General features: G+C 36.2%; 1 pseudogene; it reads left to right on the top strand.

Annotated features, from left to right (window-relative positions):
- Window positions 1-21,879, top strand: part of LOC125092616 (neuronal membrane glycoprotein M6-b-like) — a 38,868-nt pseudogene that overhangs the window by 4,844 nt on the left and 12,145 nt on the right.

Below are 21,879 nucleotides of genomic sequence, written 5' to 3'. Positions count from 1 at the left end.
ATAACCCCTTACTAGAATTTATGGGATTCTCAGACATAAAAGGCCATATCAACTTTATAGTTTTTTAGGGATTTCAAGATTTAAATCAACAAGTTACTGTATGCCTACTTTGTCCTAAACAAATTTAGAGAATATTTTCCTCCCTGATCTTCAGTGAATACTGAGAAATACAATCATATTATCACATAGGGACCTGACTCTACAAAGCCAGTTGTTACTGTGTATCTGAGTAAGTAATGGTGTAACCCTAAACCAGCAGCCTTTTTTCTATAACACTAAAAGGCAATTGGAGCAGGATGTAATCTATAACATTCTAGGACTGTGAGGTACACTCATTTCTCCAAGGTGCTGGGTCTAAGATGGTGTGACAGAATATTGCAGACATTGATAAGAAGGCAGCAATTTCACCACAGAATCAGAAAACTTCAGGATTATTTGTCACATTCTTCAAGGCTTGGGCTGGGTACCATTATCAAGTGTGCACCTTTATTCATTTTTTACTTATGCAGTTAGCAATAATTATATTGCACTTTGGGTTTGAAAATGAAATGGGCAAAAAGAAAAATATTGTGAGAAAAAAAATTTTTAGTATAGAATTAGTGTCTGCCTAAAATGAGAATTTTAGGAGTAGAGGAGAGAAAGCATGGTGGGAAAAATGAAATAAAAACATTTTGATGGTTTATATAAATTTAAATTAAAAAATCAGAGGCTGAGATTCAATAAATTTTCCATTTACCATGCTGCGTTAATAAGCTCATATAAAGGACTGCATTTTGATAGCAAACGTATGTATCTATGCCAGTATTAGTTTAACTCTATGGCAAAACAATAAATAAAACTGCTAATATACAACATTTTCTGGATATAAAGACACTGACTCTTTACCACCTGAAATTAACAGTGAACAGCAGAGCTGAAATGGAAATTTGCAGGAATCACTGGATGTACTTAGGTTCAAAGAACCACCAGTACAATCTATGCCTATCTGGGAGACAATGCTAGCTTCAAACATTGTATATATCTATATATAACATAGATATTATATAGCTATAATGTTATTTGGGATGGCACATTCAACTTAGTATTATTTTATGTTTTTCTTGATGCATTAACTATTTCACATGGGTTTGTACAGAATTGGCCCTTAAAGGATTTTAGTGAACTTTTTTTTCTCTCCTCCATTTCACCTCATCTTTTACCTATCTTCTCCTTTTTCCCTTTTTTGTCACCTTCTTAAAGGAACAGTGTACAGTGAGATTTGTCTTTGAGTTGACCACAGTATTTCCAATGTCCAAAGAAATAATGGGGAAGGGTGTTAACACATGTATATCATGGGGCTGAGAACTGTGCCAGCAGTAACCTTACCTCTGAGAATACAGTGGGTACTCCCAAATGTCTTTCTGACCCTTCTGACTTATATTTCTCTGTTTTAACATCAGTAGATACTTTTGAGAAGGAAAGAATCAAAGCCAATAAATAGCCTCTTTCTTGTCTACTCAGGTCTGGCACTAAGTAAGTCCAGATAAGAATACGTTGTTGTTGTTGTTGTTGTCGTCGTCGTCATCATCATCATCATCCCTTGTTTTAGAGTTTTAGGAATTCTGGAATAGTATGATAAGGAATGTAGAATCAGCAGTGAAGCCATCTAATCCTGGATTTTTAATTGTTGATAGAATTTTGATTACTGATTCAGTATTTTTACTGGTTATTACTCTGTTAAAATTTTCTTTTCCTTCATGATTGAGTCTCAGTAAATTGTTTCAAGGAATTTATCTGTTTCTTCTAGGTTATCCCATTTGTTGGTGTATGATTGTTAAAAATAGTGTTTTATGACCCTTCTTGTTTCTATTACATCATTTGTATTGTGTACTCTTTCATTTCTAATTTAAGTCTTCTTTCTCTCTCTTTCTCTTAATTCTTAATCTAGGTAATGGTTTATCAGATTTGTTTTTCTTTTTAAAAAAAGCAGATTTCAGTTTCATTGGACTTTTCTATTGTTTTTCTGGTCTCTATTAATTTATTTATTTTCTGATTTTTGTTTTTCTTTTCTCCACTTAGTTTTGGCTTCATTTCTTCCTTTTCTTTTGCAGTTTCTTGAAACATAATGTTAGGTTGTTTATTTGAGATCTTTTTCCTTAATCTTTACATTTATCATTATAAATTTGCTTCTTAAAACTGCTTTTGGTGTATCCCAGGAGTTTTGGTATATGGGCTTCCATTTAATTTGTTTCAAGGTTCTATTTTTAAATTTCTTCTTTAACCCATTGGTTATTTGGATATGTGTTGTTTAGTATCACATATCTTATGAATTTTCCAGTTTTTCTCCTGTTAGATTTCCAGTTTCATGTCATTGTGGCCAGAAAAGTCTTTTCTGTTTTAGTCTGCTTAAATCTGGTAAAGACTTTTTTGGTGATCTAACATATGACATATTTTGGATAGTGTTTTATGTGCACTTAAGGAGAAAATGTATTCCGTTGCTATTGAATTAGATGTTCTATATATGTCTTTAATGTCCATTTTGCCTCAAGTGTAGTTCAAGTTCAACATTATTCATTCTAAGGAAATGATTTATCCATTGTTGAAACTAGTGGAGCATTGAAATACCTTACTGTTATTGTGTTCTTATTGCATTTTTCTCTCATATCTGTTATCATGTGCTTGATATATTTTGGTGCTCTGATTTGAGGCATATTTATAATGACAATTATAATAACTTCTTATGCATTGACCATTTTATTATGTAATAACTTTTTTCTCTTTCTATATGTTTTGGAAGGCAGCTATGCTCACTACTATACCACCAACGCATATGTTTTGGCTTAAAGTCTCTCTTCTGTCATATAATTATAGTTATCTATGCAGTCTTTCACTTAATATTTACATAAATATCACTTTTCACCTTCACTTTTAGCATTTGTGTGCCTTTAAACTGAGGTGAGCCTCTTGTAGGCAGTACAGAGTTGCTTCTTGTTTGTGTTGTTATTGCTGTTGTTTATTTAATTCATTAGCCACTATTTCTTTTGATTGGGAGATTTAAACTGTTTACATTTAAAATAATGATTGGTAGGTAAAGACTTATTATTGCTATCTTTTAAATTGTTTTCTGGCTAATTTGAATGTCCTTTGTTCTCTTCCTCGTGTCTTACTTTCTTCCTTTGTGACTTGATCTTCTATAGTGCTTTTATTACTTTCTCTCTTTTATGTATCAATGATAGGTTTTTGTTATGTGGTCACCATGAGCGTTACATAAAACATCATAGTTATAGCAGTCTATTTTAAGCTGGTAACAACTTATCACCAATATTTTGCAAAAACCGTATTTTTATTTCTATTTTCCATTTTATGTTTTTTTAATCTCAATTTACATTTTTTCTCCTTTTTTAGGATTTTATTTACTTATTACTGAATATAATTATTACTGACTATAATTTTATAATTATAATTATTACTTATTACTAATTACTAATTACTTACTACTTATTACTGAGACAGAGAGCATGCCTAAGTTGGGGAGAGGAGCAGAGGGAGAAGGAGAAGCAGACTCCCTTCTGAGCAAAAAGCCCTACAGAGGGCAGGATCCTAGGAACTTAAGATCATGACCTGAACCAAAGGCAGATTCTTAACTAACTCTGCCACCCAGCCTTCCCTCAGTTTACATGTTTTCATATTATGCATCCATTAATAACTTATTGTAGGTATAGTTAATTATATAGCTTTGTGGTTTTTAAGTTTTTATAGTTTAATTTTTATATTTAATTTTCCTTGACTTGATACTTTTACAAAGCTATAGAAATAAAAACAGTTTGATATTAGTATAAAAACAGACATCAGTGAAACAGCATAGAAACCCCAGAAATAAATACATATATAGTTAACTGATCTAAAACATGGTACCTGAATATACAATAGAGAATTATTTCTGTTCAATAAATGGTGTTAGGAAAACAAAAGAATGTAATTTAACTATTTATTCTGTCTATATATCTACCCATCTATCATTTATCTATCATGATAAAATGTCATGATATCCACCTAAATATATTATATATATATATATCAATTATACCTCAATAAAGCTAAAAAAATATGAAAATTCATTCTTAACTGAAGCAGCTTTTTAATTTAATTTAACTGTTTTAATTGAGAATATATAGTGGAGGGAAATGTACTGCTAATTAGTACAAGTTGGTACCAGGGTCTGTTTCATATAGCATAACTAATTTTTTTAATATATAATGTATTATTTGCTTCAGGTCTGTGAATTATGTCTTACACAATTCAGAGCACTCACCATAGCACATACCCTCCTCAATGTCCATCACCTAGGTACCCTATCCCTCCCCCCAATTCCCCAGCAACCCTCAGTTTGTCTTCAGATATTAAGAATCTCTTATGGTTGGTCACCCTCCCGATCCCATCTTGTTTCATTTTTCCCTTCCCTACCCTCAACAGCCCCTAACCCTGCCTCTCAAGTTCCTCATATCAGGGAGATCATATGATAGTTGTCTTTCTCCGATTGACTTATTTTGCTCAGCATAATACCCTCCAGTTCCATCCATGTCGTTGCAAATGGCAAGATTTCATTTCTTTTGATGGCTGCATAGTATTCCATTGTGTATATATACCACATCTTCTTTATCCATTCATCTGTTGATGGACATCTAGGTTCTTTCCATAGTTTGGCTATTGTGGACATCGCTGCTATGAATATTGCAGGGCATGTGCCCCTTCAGATTAGCATAACTAATTTTATTATACAAAGGCAATACAGTGAAAAAATTGAGAACATGCCAGTATTTTTTTTAAAGATTTTATTTATTTATTTGACAGAGAGAGATCACAAGTAGGCAGAGAGGCAGGCAGAAAGAGAGGGGGAAGCAGGCTCCCTGCCGAGCAGAGAGTGCGATGTGGGGCTCCATCCAAGGACCGTGAAATCATGACCTGAGCTAAAGGCAAGAGGCTTAATCCACTGAGCCACCTAGGCACCCTGAGAGCATGCCAGTACTTTGATGAAGAGTTTTGATGTCACAGACCTATTGAAAGGGTCTTGCCATTTCATAGGGCTGCAGAGATCCAGTTTTGATAAAATGTATAATCCACCCCATGACTCCAAGTGGAGTGGTTGGAACTGGCAGGATCTAAGCACCTGGAAAAGGTAAGAAATGCAGACCTGCCTTTTTTATAGAATCAGCATTTTAATGAGATCCCAAAGGGTTTTATATTCACATTAAAGTTTGAGAACCACTGTTCTTTCAGAGGGGCCTGTAGAATTTTCTTATAAAGGGCCAAATAGTAAATATCTATGGTAGTTCTTCAGCTCTGCCTTTTTAACTTCACCCATTGACAATTTAAAAAAAAAAAAAAATGAGTGTGACTATCTGCCAATAAAACTCTTCATGTTTCACAAGATCTTCTTTTGAATTTTTCTCCTTTACTTGAGTTTAATTTTTTTTTCCTTTTTTTTATGTTTTCTTTTTCTTTTCTTTCATTCTTCCTCTCTTTCTTCCTTCCTTTTCTTCCAACATTTTAGAAATGCAAATACCGTTCTTGACAGAGTTGTGTTGATCCCTGTATCACAGTTTGCCACTTCCTGCTCTATAATACTTCTTAATTATGACTGGTCATTGAAACCACATGAAGAGCTTTAAAAAACAAACTCATACGTTCTGTCCATAGAACTTCTGATGTAATTGATAAGGTGAACCCTGAGCTTTAGGATTTTTTAAATATTCTCCAGATGATTCTAATGAACTGATTTTTAATACATTTTATTTTAAATTAATTTTGTTATAAGCATTGTTATTTTTTTATTTAAAATTAGCATTTGGCAGTGTTGCCAAATATCTCAGACAAGGATTATACATAATGAACAGAGCAAAGTTTCTCACCCTTGGGCACTACTGACATTAGCTCTGCTTGTAACTCTTCACAGGGACAGCCTGAGTCACCGATGCAGTTCCTTTCTAGAGATACCTTCTCTTTTGTAGGGGCCATCCTGTGCACTGTACAGTGTTAGTAGCATGCCTGACCTTTATCCACTGGCATCCAGTAACACCACTCCCTGCCACAAAGTAACAAACAAAAATATCTTCACATATTATTTAATGTCCTCTGAGCCATACTCACCCCTACTGAGAAGTGCCATGTAGGCCATTTTGAATCACGGAGGCCTGTCTACATTCACTTTTGCTTCTGTAAGTCAGATTCTTTCCACCTCTATTTTCCTGTTGCTGGTTGTCTAAAAGATGTAAAGTTGGCTCCTTTTCTTTTTAATTTTGTGGCTCATTATAAATTAGTAAAGTAGGTAGGAATGCTGTATATCGAGATGTGTGCCTGCATATGTGTGTGTGTGTGTGTGATATTCATTCCCTAAGGAAGAATATAGCCGTTGTTAACTCCTGGCCCTCCTTTTGAGCCAGCATTAAATCTGCTGTCAGGATTACAGACACTTAGGGCAGATCATTAGGCCTTTGTGAATTTATAGCCATGGCAACAACTATCTGCAAGCCTGAGGACAATATGTGTTTTATTTTGTTGTTCTGCACAAAAAGTCCCAGGAATGCTGGAGACAAAATAGCCATTGAGAGTTAGAGGCACTGATCCACGCTTTTTCCCCTACTATGTAGTTTATATTTAAACTCTTAGGCTAATGCACACTGAAGTTTTTGTGTGAATTCAAACCTAAAATCCTCTTTAGCCAGAAACTAGGTAAATGAAGGCTTATGATATTATCAGCGCAATGTAGATTTTTAATATTTAGTGAGAAGTACTGAGAATTTATATTAAAATATAGTAGACTGCTATTTGTTTTACTTTAAATGAAGAAAAGATAATAGTAAAAAACTGCTTTCCTTGCCTTTTCTCATTCATGTTAACTAATATTGTCATTGCTGCTTCGATGCTTGGGAAAACTCCATCTGTGGATTTCTAAGGGTACCCAAGAAAGCACTGACATCCCTAGCTAGGATTAACTTTCAACAGTAGGTTGCTCTGCTGATATTTAGCACCACCTTCACATTTGAAAACATTAACCCTACCCATGACTCTTCATACTGGGAAAAGCCTGAGTCACAGGTCCAGTTACTTTCTAGAGACACCCTTAGCACGATGGAGGAGGGGACAGTGAGGCTGGCTTTCTCAGGACCTACTCTGGTACAGCACTAAAGCATCTTGGCTCTTATGAGACGAGCAGTATATGTGTGGCTCAGAGATGGCACCAGTTACATTCTTTTCACATAGCTGAACAATTTGCTTGTCTTCTTTGCAGATCTTCGAACTTGCCATTTGATTGGCAAATAGCTAGAAAATTATTGCAAGTCCAGTGGGCTGCCTCTTGTGGAGAAAACCGAAAACAGGGTTCAGCACAAAAGCCTTTCAAATAGACTCAGGACACACACACCCCCCACCCCGCCCCAGAACTGAGGAGATGGGAGTTTTGACCACAATGGTCTTCTCAAACTCTCCTACAGACACAAATCCCCTGATGCCTTATTAGAATGCTGACTTTGATTCAGCTGACCCAGGGTAGGACCCAAGACTCTGCATTATTCTCAAGTTCCCTGATGGGGAGTTCCTCATCCAAGAACTATGCTTTGCAAAGCAAAGAGTCTGAGTCACTTTCAAGTGATAAGTGGTCCACTCATATCTTATCTTGGTCTTTGAAAGTTCTTGTTGTCAGCCAACAGCAGCTGACAGCATACAACTTTAGCTCTTTGGGGCTATAAACACAGGAATCTAGTTACCCACTGGAAACCTTCCCTTGAGATGACGTGCAGTGTCCTCAATCTCAACATGTCTAAAACTGAACTCATCATCTTGGTTCTCCAAATCTAACCCTCTTCTGGTCAACCCTAGCTTAAGGAAGAGGACAACACCCATCCAGTTACCCACATGAGACATTTAGGAGTCCTCCTTGGTACTCACCAGTCCATCCTCAGCCTCACCAGCAAATCCATACCAAGTTGTGCCCATTTTACATGTTAAACATCTCTCAGACTCTCCATTTCTTCAGCCTCCCCTGCCTCTACCGCAGTCCAGGCTCCTGTCATCTTTCGCCTAAATTATTACAGTGTGCTCCTGGTCCTCTACACATCTACTCTGTCCCTTTCAGAGCAGCCAGACTGCTCTTATACAACCCAAATTATTCACTGTGCATAAAAATGTTCCACAGCTTCACCTGGTTCTGAGGATAAAACCCAGAATCTTTAATGCCACTTAGAAAGCCCTGAGTGATCAAGCTCCAGTAGACCCCTTGTGCTCTTTCCATGCCTTTCATATATTCTGTGCAGTTTTTTACCTGATTCAGGAAGGAGAGGAATTGTGGTCCCTGTTATTCCACTTTGGTCAGAAATCAGAAACAGAGGTTCTCAAAATTAAGCACCATCAAAATTACCCAGAAAGTTTATTAAAAACAGACTACTGGATTAACTCCCAGTTTCTGATTCAATTGTTTTCGAATGGGGCCCAAGGTTTCCCATTTTTAGTGTGTTACTATGTAATGCTAATGCTTCTGATACGTGGTTCATACTCTGAGTACTACTGCTTCCAGATATGGGTCTGCAAATTTTTTCTATAGAATTAGAGTCTTAGGCTTTATAAGACATGAACTCTCTCTTTTGACTATTCAACTCTGCCATGTGAAAAAAGAGTCACAATTTCTAAGTAAATTGGCATACCTGTGTTCCAAAAAAACTTTATTTACAAAAATATAGGCCACAGTTTGACTACCACTGTTTTAGGAGAAACTTAACATTGATTCTGTCAGGAGTAACAATAGTACTTGTTGCCAAATTTCAGAGCAAAGGAGAAGTCATTAATTGTAGCACATGGGTAATAGTTTTACAGAGTTTGATGGTCACTGTACTCAGAATGACATGGTAGGGAAGATTATATTTGCATTTCTAGGCTTCTATTTCTAACACTATGATATAGAACACTACTATGTACATACATTATAAGAAACCCTACATCTCCCTCCCAGGATACAACCAGGAATGGCTACATAATTTTCAGGGCTACTAAAAAATTAAAATTCAGACAGCTGTGTTAAAAACGTATTTAATATTTTACATAATTAAACTGAGAAGACAAAGACTCATTCAATGGCTCAGTTGTTAAACTAAAATATGGCCTTATGTGAATAAACAGGCCACATGCACATACACATGAGAACAGCCTAAAAAAAGAACACCATCATGGCCTCTAGCACCAGTCTATCACATACACATGATGCACATGAATACATGAATTTCTGTTCACAAATTCTATAAATTTAGAAGCATTCCTAGTATCAATATCAGATGTAGACAATATCTTTAACGTTTTCTTGTCAACTCTGTGCATCAGTTTTTGTATCTTTGGAATGAGGTGTAGCATATAGCCAGATTCCCCTGTGTTCAAACATATCTTAACACACCTCAGATAGAGATACTTTCTAGACTCACGTATAACTTAAAAGCGGGGGTATATGGCTACTCAGATATGTACCACAGAAGCAATTTTAAACCTGCAGAGAACTGATCAACAAAATAAAAATAAGCTCTCCATTTTGCTATATTATTTCATGTATTTCCCTTTATTATAACAGAAGTTTCTTGTCTTATTTGCAGTTAGGATCCATGAGAGTTTTATCTGTATTTATGCAATAAGATGATTAATATATTGACTTCTGGGAGCCAGAATTCCTATAGTTATAAATAAAATCATCTACTGAAAATGCAAGAGCTTTGAAAGTGCTTTGCATCGCCTGATAAGGTATGAGTCTTAGAAGAGATATCCCAAATTCTTCAGTCCCTGGTTTTCTCTGCTAAAACTAGATCCATGTCATGGGGTATCTAAAATCCTTGAGAGAGATAAATCAAAGGAAACTTGAACCTTTTTCTAGTGGTAAACCTGGGACTGAATGGCATCATTCTTATAACGCCATTTGTCTTTCTGAGCAGGGGAGCAGCTCCAATCTTATGCTCTAAAGCTTTGGGTGAAAGACTGTTTTGAAGTGGCAGCTGTGCATTTGGAAGGCTGAGTTCTGTTGTTAATGGGCAAGCATGGCATGCCCCCTCACCTCACCCTAACTCAGAACAATGAGGAAGGAAGTGGGCTTACTATAGTGTGTGTGCACCAAAAATATGCAGGAAGTAATGAGCATTCTATCATATTATATTTCAGTGCTAGTATGTCAGCTGTGTATATATCCTGCATACTAGATCTTTTTGCATAAAATTCTTCCTGACCCCCTCCAGGATAAATCATCATCCCCCATCTTCTTCCCTCTCTACTCACCATCACTGGCTCTCCAGCAGTCTGTATTTTGGCCCTTATCACACTATTATAATAATTGTTGTTTGCATGCCTTCAGTGTTACACTGATCTCCTTCAACACAAAGATGTCTTATTTCATAGTGTATCCTCAGTGCCAAACACAGTGCTGGGCATCCACCAATTCTATTAAAAAGTGTGAATTAATGAAATTCAAAGGAGAACCCAGTTATTATTTAACACATTAGTGAAAACTGAATTATTTTACAAGTCTAAAATGTGACTTCCAAAGTACTGTTTGGCAGTCATGGAATGCTCTTTGATATTGCACCTATGAAATATGACCAGCACAACTAAATTGATTTTTTTTATTTAATTTTAAATAATTTAAATAACTACATATGCTAGTACCTATAATACTGAATAGCACGGTCCTGAGGCCACACATCTCTGTCCAATGAAGACCAGCTGTAACTTCATTAGCTAGGAAAGCAGGCAATATCTAGTTCTTCACACCATTCTACAATGGGGAGGGAGTGAAAAACACCACATCAACAGGTTTTTATGTAGTGCAACATAAGGCTAAGAGATATAGTTTTTCTTGCTTTAGGAGTCTGGGGAGAATTTGGACTTTGGGTTGCCTTCTCCCCTCACCTTGTTTCCAAGAAACTTGTATGACAGGATAAGATGGAAGTCCATCTTCCTTGCTGTTAGATCTCAAGTATCCAAAGATCTTGAAAGTACTGACCTGATAGTAAAATTGAACTGTATTGTACACTGGTTCCCATTGTATATAGTTTTGTATATCCATTTTAGGTAGGTTGGTCTTCATGACAACAGTCAGCCGTCTTTTGAAATAAAACAAAGCACACTTTCATATGAAGGCCTAAGCTATTTTGTTTTCCAGTGAACTGAAGAGAAATCTGGTTTATGTCACCTCTGCTTTATGCTGGGTAGTCATTCCCTGTCTACTGTAAAGACCATTTAGGAAAAGTAAATTTAGCTGCATAATGTGCTTATCTTGAAGTATTGAACTATTCTTGATTGCAGTTAAATGGCATAATGAATTCAGTTCGGTTTCTCTGACAACAATTAAAAGTTTGGATAATCTAAACAAGGAATGGAAGTCAAGAGAGGTACTGACATTGCCCCAAGGCCAATGCCACTTCAACTGAAACATAAATGTCTCTTCACTGAAAATATTGCCTGGTCCTATCCTTTTGAGAGGGTAGAGAGCTTTATGAAATCTTAAGTAAAAGGTTTGTTTTGAAAGTGATCATCTGTATTTCTCAAGATTTAACTTGAATTTCAACTTTTTCATTTCACTTTATTGATGTTCATTTTGTCTTTTCTTTTTCTTCTGTTCCTTTTACTTCAAGTCCTTAGATGTTACCCACTAGTTATGGGTTCTTAATCTGAACACTTAGATCAGAGAAGACAGGTAGAAATTGGGAAGGATGAGGAGACAGGAATAAACTGTGGTTGTTGGCAAGCCTGGAGAGACATTTTTATTAAAAAGCTGAATTTGATGTTAACATGAATGAAACTTGAGTGGATTTTGGTGACTCTGTACTTGTATGGACCAAAATACCCTTCATTTTTCCTCAATAACTGTGTTGATGTTTTCTGAACCCAGCAACAGTATGATTACTATGTCTGCTTCTTTTGATTCCCAGAAGGTCAAGAGTGGAAGAAAGTTATTGGCTGCTAAGAAATACAGGTATTTGAAATCCCCCAAGATTAAGTTGAAGTGTCACTATTTCTGGAACTGCAGCTTTACTGCTGTCCTCTCTTTTGACTTTGTTAGTGAACAATTGCTCCTCACTATCGCTGGAGCAACCTCCCATTCCAGCCCCAGGTCAATGAGGAAACTGTAGAATTGTGACTTACTCCATTAATTATTTGTCACTTGGTTGGTCTTCTACTAATCCTAAGTAAATTAACTTATGTTTCCTCTTGGAGTGCCAGGGTCCTACCCACAGAGTGATGAGGTCTACACAAAAGTGTCTCTTGGCATATTGAGCTGTTATCCACAGAACATGAAATGGAAGCTGGCAAGGGCGAGCCCTCTCTGCAAAGGTGTTGTGTTGATGAAGACAGAGAGGTCTTGCTCATAACGGCTGCATTTTGTCTTCTTTGGGTCCAGGCTGCTTTGAATGCTGCATCAAGTGTCTGGGAGGGGTCCCCTATGCCTCTCTGGTGGCCACCATCCTCTGCTTCTCTAGGGTCGCCCTGTTCTGTGGCTGTGGACACATGGCCCTGGCGGGCACTGTGGCAATCCTTAGCAACACTTCTCCACCAGCACCAGTGACCACACCTTGTTCAGTGAAGTGTAAGTATTAGTTATCTTTTAAAGTGTATTTAAGGGGCACCTGGGTGGCTCAGTGGATTAAGCTGCTGCCTTCAGCTCAGGTCATGATCCCAGAGTCCTGGGATAGAGCCCCACATCGGGCTCTCTCCTCTGTGAGGAGCCTGCTTCCTCCTCTCTCTGCCTGCCTCTCACCGACTTGTGATCTCTGTCTGTCAAATAAATAAAATAAATCTTTAAAAAATAAATAAAAAATAAAAAATAAAGTGTATTTAAGGGGTGCCTGACTTGCTCACTCAGTAGAGCAGGTAACTCTTGATCTTATGGCTGTGAATTCAATCCCCATGTTGGGTATAGACATTAACTTCTCTAATTAAAAAAATAAAAGTTGAAAAATTAAAAAAAAAATGTATTTAAAATGCAACAGTCTGGGGCACCTGGGTGGCTCAGTGGGTTAAAGCCTCTGCCTTTGGCTCAGGTCATAATCCCAAGGTCCTGGGATAGAGCCCTGCATCGGGCTCTCTGCTTGACAGGGAGCCTGCTTCCTCCTCTCTCTGTGCCTGCCCTTCTGCCTAGTTGTGATCTCTCTCTCTGTCAAATAAATAAATAAAATCTTTTAAAAAAATTTGTAAAGTAAAATACAACAATCTCATGGCATTTCTTAAAACTATAGTGCAATAAGGGTCATTGAAAGGTGGTTAAATATGAAATGCGAAGCAACTGTCTTTCCATGCATACAATAATTGTACTGACAGGATCTGTCTGATACAACTATTTTAGAATTCTAGATTCTATTTAAGGCTTACAACTAACAGGAAGAGTCTTGGATGGTTAATTTTATGCACTTTTAGCCCTCAAAATTGTATCTGTTGATACATCTGTTGATACCATACCTTTCACCCTCACAGACCTTGAGTAGCTTGCAAATTGCTGGCAGAACTAGAGTGGGTAAAAAAGTATCCTACTGTACAAATATCAGGCATTTATGCTCTAATTACAGAGTGTTGCTTTTGATTACTGGGTCAGGCAGCCACTGATGCTCTTGTCATTTTTCTAAGTCCTTCCCACTCTGGCTAAAATGACTTCCAGGGCTAATGCTTATCTTCCCCCCCGCTTTATTTTCCTCTTTTCTTTGTTGGGAGCAAGACATTGAGGACTACATGTATGTGAGAAAAAGTAGAAAGTAACTCCATATGCCCAAGTGAAGACACAGGATTAGAAAAGACATCAGAAGATCTTAAATTTACATCTTAGGGTGATCCTCAGCATAGATATTCTGCAAAAATAAAAAGCAATGAACAAAAACAAAACATAGTGAAGCATAAGGAATGAAAATCTGATTTCTAAAGTTACCATATCATTAGATTAACATATACAATTTTCAACAAAAAATATAAGGTATACAAAATAAAGAAAGCATTGTTTCCATGGAAAGGAAAGAACAAATCAAATTGTTCCTTAAAAAGTTCTAGTGACAGGTCTGCTACACAGACTTTAAATCAGTGGTCCTAAAAATGTTCAAAGACTTAAAGGAAGATCTGGAGTAAGTCAAGAAAACAATGTCTGGAACACATGAAAATACCAATAAGGAGATAGAAAATCTAAAAAAAAAAAAAAAAAAAAATTCTGGAACTGATAAGTACAACAACAAATGAAAACATTTGCCAAAGGTATTCAAAGGCAGATTTGAATTGATAGAAGAAACAATCAGGAAACATGAACTCAGGACAAAAGAAATGGCGTTTTGTGAACAAAAATAAAGAAATGAACAAAGATGAACACTTTAAGGGGCCCATGAGACACCCTCAAGCCACTCCCTTCCAGGAAGTCCTGGAAGGAAAAGAGAGAAAAGGGGGCAAAGAGAATATTCGAAGAAGTAATGTCCAAAAAGTTCCCAAATTAGATGAAAGACATTCAGGAAACTCAACAAATTCTAAGTAGGGTGAATCTAAGGTTAAAAGAGAGAAGGAGAGACATTATATATTAATAAAAGTTTCAGTGCAGCAACATGAGAAAACAATTATAAACATCTGTCCTTAATATAAATCAAAAATAGAATTGAAGGTAGAAAAAGTTTTACAATAATAGTTGGAGACTGGATACCACACTCTGAATAATGGATAGAGTAATCTAATATACATAAGTATAGAAATAGAGGATTTAATCCATACAAAAATCCAACTAGACCTGCCCAATGTATTCTAGATATTCTATCCAACAATAGAATGTACATCCTACTCAAGTGCACAGTTCTCCTACATTTCCTATGATAGACCTAATGACATGGGACATTTCCTATGATAGACTATATGTTAGATCACAAATTAAGTCTCAATGATTTGAAAATTCAAATATCATAATATCTTTTCCAACCACGACAGGATAAAGTTAGAAATTAATAACAAAAGGAAAACTGAAAAATTCAGAAATTGTGAAAATTAATACACTCAAGCAACCAATGGATCAAAGAAGAAATCATATGTGAAATTAGACAAATGACAATAAAAACACAGCATACTAAAACTTAGGGGATGCAGTCTGAATAGTGCTGAGGAAGAAATTTATAGCTACAAATGCTTATACAAACAAGAAATGACTGAAATCAATTACCTAACTTTACAAATTAAAGAATTAGAGGAGCACCTGGCTGGCTCAATTGGTTAAGCATCTACCTTCTGCTCAGGTCATGATCTCAGGGTCATGATCTCAGGATCATGAAATCAAGTCCCACATTGGGCTCCCTGCTTAGTGGGGAGTCTCCTTCTTCCTCTGCCCCTCCTCCAGCTCATGCATGCTCACGCGCTCTCTCTCTCTTTCTCTCTCTCATAAATAAATAAATAAATAAATAAATAAATCATCTTTTTAAAAAAGAATTAGAAAGACAAGAACAAATTAAACCCAAAACTAGCATAAGAAGGGAGTAATAAAGATTTGTGATTATATAAATGAAATAGGGAATAGAAAAATAATAGAGAAATCAGCGATACATAATTGACAAACCTTTCACTAGAGAAACTAAGAAAAAGAACCAAATTTTAAAAAAATCAAAGAGGTAAGTGAAGATATTACCAATTGTATAGAAATAAAGAGGACTATAAAGGGCACTATGAGCATCTGATAACAAATTCGACACCTTAGATGAAATGGACAAATTCCTAGAAACACAAAAATTACCAAGACTAAAGCACACACCCACAAAAAAAAAAAAAGTCTGAGTAGACTTAAATTATTAGGGAGACTGAATCAGTAATCAAAAATGTCCCAACAAAGAAAAGCACTGGACCTGATGGTTTCACTGGTGAATTCTTGAAAGATTTTTTTAAAGATTTTATTTATTTATTTGATGGAGAGAGTGAGAGAGGGAACACAAGCTGGGGTGGTGTAAGAAGGAGAAGCAATCTCCCCACTGAGCAGGGAGCCTGTTGCAGAGCTCGATCCCAGGACCCTGGGACCATGACCTGAGCTGAAGGCAGATGCTTAACAACTGAGCCACCCAGGCACCTCACTTCAAAGCATTTTAAATACTAACATCAATCCTTATCAAACTTTCTCAAAAAATTGACCAGAAAGGAACACTTCCTAACTCATTCTGTGAGATCTGCATACCCTGATACCAAAGACAGATAAAAACACTACAAGAAAAATACAAATTAATCTCTATAAACATTGAAGCAAAAATCCACAACAAAATTCTAGCAAACTGAATTCAGCAGTATAATATAAGTTGCATATGCCATGACCAAGGATTTATTCAACCATTATTCAGCATAAGAAAATCTATCAATGAAATTCACCATATTGACATAAAAAGAGTGGGGAAAGGAGGAAGCATAATTATTTCAAGTGAAGCAAAAACATTTGATAAAATTCAATACTCTTTAATAAAAACAGTCAATAAACTAGGAATAGAATGGCATTACATTACAAAAAATTTAAATGAAATTTAATGAAAACCCAACACCAAACATACTCAATGCTGAAGTACTGGCAGTTTTCTCTCCAAGATGAAGAAAAGGCAAGAATGTCTGCTTATATCACTTTTATTCAACATGCTACTAGAAGGCCTGCCTAGCAATTAAGTGAGTAAAGAAACAAAATGATCAAAATTGGAAAGTAACAAGTAAATTTATTTCTGCTCACAGATGGTGTTATCTTTATATATATATACATATATATATGTATATAAATACTATAAATATATAAAACCCTAAGGAACACAATACACAAAACTGTTAGAACTTAAATTCAGTGAAGTAGCAGGATTCAAAATTATCACTTAAAAATTAATTGATTTTGGGGCGCCTGGGTGGCTCAGTGGGTTAAGCCGCTGCCTTTGGCTCAGGTCATGATCTCAGGGTCCTGGGATCAAGCCCCACATCGGGCTCTCTGCTCAGCAGGGAGCCTGCTTCCTCCTCTCTCTCTGCCTGCCTCTCTGCCTACTTGTGATCTCTCCCTGTCAAATAAATAAATAAAATCTTTAAAAAAATTAATTGATTTCTGTAGAATATTAGTTATTAATTTGAAAATGAAATTAAGAAAATAGTTCCAATTACTATCAAAACAAACAAATAAAATACTTGAGAATTAACTTAACCAAAGAGGTAAAAATTTTGTACAAGGAAAACTATGAAACAGTTCTGAAAGACATTTAAAAGTACATAAATGAAAAGCCATTCATGTTCAGGGTGTGGAAAATTCATTATTGTCAGTAGTACCCCCAAATGATCTACAGATTTAATGTCATCCATACCAAAATCTGAAAGATGATTTTTTTTTTTTTTGAGAGAGAGAGTAAGAGAAGGCATGAGAGGGGAGAAGGTCAGAGGGAGAACCAGACTCCCTGTAGAGCCAGGAGCCAGATGCAGGACTTGATCCCATGACTCTGGGATCATGACCTGAGCCAAAGGCAGTGGCTTAATCCACTGAGCCACTCAGGTACCCCAAGATGATATTTTTGCAGAAATAGAAACACTGACCCTAAAATTTATTGGAATTTCCAAGGTGCCAAATAACCATAATAATCCTTTAAAAAAAAAAAAAGAACAAAACTGGAGGACTCACACTTTCTAATTTCAAACCTATTACAAAGATACAGTAATCAAAATAGTTCTGGCATAAAGATAGACATATAAACTGATGGAATACAACAGAATAGAGAACTCAGAAATAAACTCTTTCATATATGATCAAAAGATTTCCAAATGTGCCAAGACCATTTATTCAATTGGGAAAAGACAGTCTTTTCAATGAATTTTACTGAGAAAATTGGATATCCACATACAAAGGAGTGAAACTGGACTCTCACCTAACACCATATGCAAAATTTAACACCAAATTGATCCATTCCCTCACCATAAGACCTAAAACTATAAAACTTTTAGAAAAATACATAGGACAGAAGTTTTACATTGGATTTGGCAATGATATTTCATATATGAAACCAAAGGCAGACAACCAAGAGACAAACTGGACTTCATGAAAATATAAAAAGGTACTATCAACAGAGTGAAAAAACAAAACACAAAATAGGAGAATGTATTTTTAAATAATATCTGTAAAGGGATTAATGTCCAGAGTATACAGAGAACTGTTAAAGTTCAACAGAAAAACAACCATTTGCCCATTCAAAGGGCAAAGGACTTGGGGCGCCTGGATGGCTCAGTCGGTTGAGCATCCAACTCTTGGTTTCAGCTCAGATCAGATCTCAAGGTCTTGAGATCAAGCCCTACATTGAGCCCTGAGTTGGGTTCCACACTCAGTGGAGAACTTCTGTGCTGCTTCTTCTCTGTTTGCCCCTCCCCCTGCTCACTTGCTCTCTCCCTCAAATAAGTAATTCTTTTCTTAAAGTGGTCAAAGGGCTTGAACAGACATTTATTTAAAAAAGATATGCAAGTAGCCAATAAAATATAACTCATTATTCAACATTAGTGGGGAAATGCAAATCCAAACTACAGTGAAATTCTGGGAAAATAGTAGATTAGGAAAATTCTGATCTCACCTCCTCTTAGGGACACACTGAAACTACAATTAGATATAATAGAGCTAACTATGAAAACAATCTGAGGACTAGCAGAACAGGTCTTCTACAGCAAAATATTTTTTTTTTTTTATGATGAAGAAGGGCAGGGGCAGAAACCTGGTTGGGGACCAAACCTCTAGCATGAGGACCCACAAGAGAGACGGATATTAGAGGAAGGGAGCCCCTCCCTGAGGAGCAATGGAATTAAGCCCCAGACTGGGCATTTGCAACTCTAGGGATTTAGACAGAATATGAAAGCCTTTATAGCATCTGTCTTTGAAAAACAACAGGACTTAACTTTAGGAGCTTTAAAAAAATCAGCAGGTTTAACTTCAGAAGAGCCAAAAGGTTGTGGAACATTGAGACTCCACTCTTAAAGGGCCAGAGCACTATATCACTCAGTCCAAGACTTAGCACAAAGGCAGTAGTTTGAAAAGTGCCAGGATTATATCTAATTTTAGGCATGCATCTGTTGGGTGGGGATCTGTAGGAGTTTTATCCAGAAATAGAAGTGCTGGTGAATGCCAATTTTTTTACTCCTTTAGCCTAGTTTGTGGGAGGCACTTATGAGGGCAGTTCTCGTCCTGCTATGGCATTCCCAAACAAATCTGTCCCACCTAACATGCCTCTACATGAGGTCTTTCTCTAAAGTAATCTACACACAACCACACTTGGTAGGGAGCTCCAGTGAAGATAGTAGCCCTTCAAAGCAACTACGGCTCCAAGAAAGGGAGTGGTCAACTCCATGCACCTGTATGCCCACCATAGATACAGCCTGTCCTGTCAACCAGCTCTGCCTGGATCCAACCTACACCAACTATAGCCAGGCCTCTCAGTCAACCATACCAGAGGCTAGACCTTACCCGTGCATTACAGCCATAACAGCTGGTCATTGCAACCACCCATGCTTGGAGCCAGAGTACATACCAAAGGAATCACTGCCTCTTAAAAACAATAGAGTAACTCAGGCAGCTCTGGAGTGCCTTGTTCTGGTGATCAGGGGAGATTGAGTCCTAAGCCCTTAAAAGATCTCTCCTAAACAACACCACTACTTTCTAGTCTAGGGAATGTAGTTTAACCTTCATAAAACAGAGGAACAAATATAAAGGGTCAGACAAAATGAGGAAACAGAGAAATATGCTCCAAATGAAAGAACAAGACAAAAGCATAAAAAAAGAGCTAAGTAAAATGGTGAAAAATAATCGTCGTATTGAAGAATTCAAAGTTATGGTCATAAAGATGCTAATAACACTCGAGAGAAGAGTGGATGAACTCAGTGATTGAAAATTCAATAAAGTATTAAAAAAATCAGAGATGACAAACTCAGTAACTGAAATTAAAAATATACACACACCCACACACACAAAATACACACACATACACTAAAGGGAATTGACAGCAGATTAGAAGATGGAGAAAAACAAATCAGTGATCTGGAAGACAGTGTAATGGAAATCATCCAATCAAAATAGCAAAAAGAAAAGAAATGATAAATGAGAATCAGTTAAGGGAGGTCTTGGACAATGTCAAGCATGGTAACATTTGCATTATGAGGATCTCCATAAAGAAGGCAAAGAGAGAGAGAAAATGGCAGAAAACCTCCTTGAAGACATAATAGCTGAAAAATTCCCTAATCTGGGGAAAAAACAGATATCTAGATCTAGTAGGCACAGAGGTAGCATCCAGCAAAATCAATCAAAGAGACTCCATTCCAAGACACATAGTAATTAAAATAACAAAAACTTCTAAAGAAACAAAAAGAATTTTTAAAGAAGGAAGAGAGAAGCAAATATTTATGTACAAAGGAAAGTCCACAAGACTATCAGCTAATTTTTCAGTAGAAGTTTTACATGCTAGCCAAACTATGAAAAGAACTTAAACGTCCCTCAACAGATGAATGGATAAAGAAGATGTGGTGTGTACATATAATGGAATACTATGCAGCCATCAAAAGAAATGAAATCTTGCCGTTTGCAAAGGCATGGTTGGAACTAGAGCGTATTATGCTGAGCAAAATAAGTTAGAGAAAGACAATTATCATACAATCTCTCTGATATGACGAATTTGAGAGGCAGGGCAGAGGATTGTCAGGGTCAGGGAAGGAAAAAAATGAAACAAGATGGGATTGAGAGGGTGACAAACCATAAGAGACTTTTAATCTCAGGAAACAAACAGGGTTCCTGGGTGTTGGGGGAGGGATAGGGTGGCTGGGTGATGGACATTGGGGAGGGTATGTGCTATGGTGAGTGCTGTGAAATGTCTAGGCCTGATGATTAACAGACCTATACCCCTGAGGCTAATAATACATTATATGTTAATAAAAATGGTTTAAAAAAAAAAAAAGAAAGAAAGAAATGTTGCAGGCCAGAAGAGACTGGCGTGATATGCTCAGAGTGCTGACAGGAAAAACTGCAATTAAGAATACCATAGGCAGCAAGATGATCATGCAGAATTGAAGTAAAAGTAGAGTTTGTGAGACAAACAAAAGTTAAAAGAGCTTATTACCACTGAGATTTATAAGAAATGTTAAAGGGGATTCTTTAAGTTGAAAATGAAAGGCCATACTAGGAATAAGAAAATTATGAAAGGAAAAAATGTCATTTGTAAAACAAACATAACATTTACCTAAAAACCTAGTGTGAAGGTTAAAATACAAAAATTGCTAAATCAGTTATATCTATGAAAATTATTTAAGGATCCACAAAATTAAAGAACACTTGGAGGGGAGGGCAAAAATTTAGTGTTCTTAGAATATATTCAAATTTAAATGATCATCAACTTAATATAGATTGTTATATGCGTAGAATATTATATATGAACCCAATAGAAAACACAAATCAAAAATCCTATGATAGATAAAATAGAGAAAGGAATCAAAACATAACACTAAAGAAAGTCATCAAACTATAACAGATGAGAGCAAGAGAAGTACAATGACAACCAGAAAAAAAATTGCAATAAGTACATAAATAATAATATCTTTAAGTATATATGAACTATGAGCTCTAATGAAAAGATACAGGTTGACTAAATGGAGAAGAAAAGAAGACCATCTGTATACTGCTTATTAGAGACTTACTTTAGACCTAAAGGCACAGACTAAAAGTAAAGGGACAGAAAAAGATATTTCAGATGTGAATGTAATTGAAAAAAAAAAAAAAAGAAGAAGAAGCCAGGATAGCAATCCTTTATATCAGGCAAATCCTTTATATCAGACTAAAACAAAGACTGTAACAAAAGAAAAAGGACATGTAGTGATAAAGGGATCAATTCAACAAAAAGTTCTAATAATTTCATA

This window comes from Lutra lutra, chromosome Y (assembly GCF_902655055.1).
Source record: "Lutra lutra chromosome Y, mLutLut1.2, whole genome shotgun sequence".
Lineage (NCBI taxonomy): Eukaryota > Metazoa > Chordata > Mammalia > Carnivora > Mustelidae > Lutra > Lutra lutra.
Note: the sequence above shows the minus strand (reverse complement) of the source record. Positions and strands in the feature narration are given on the sequence as shown.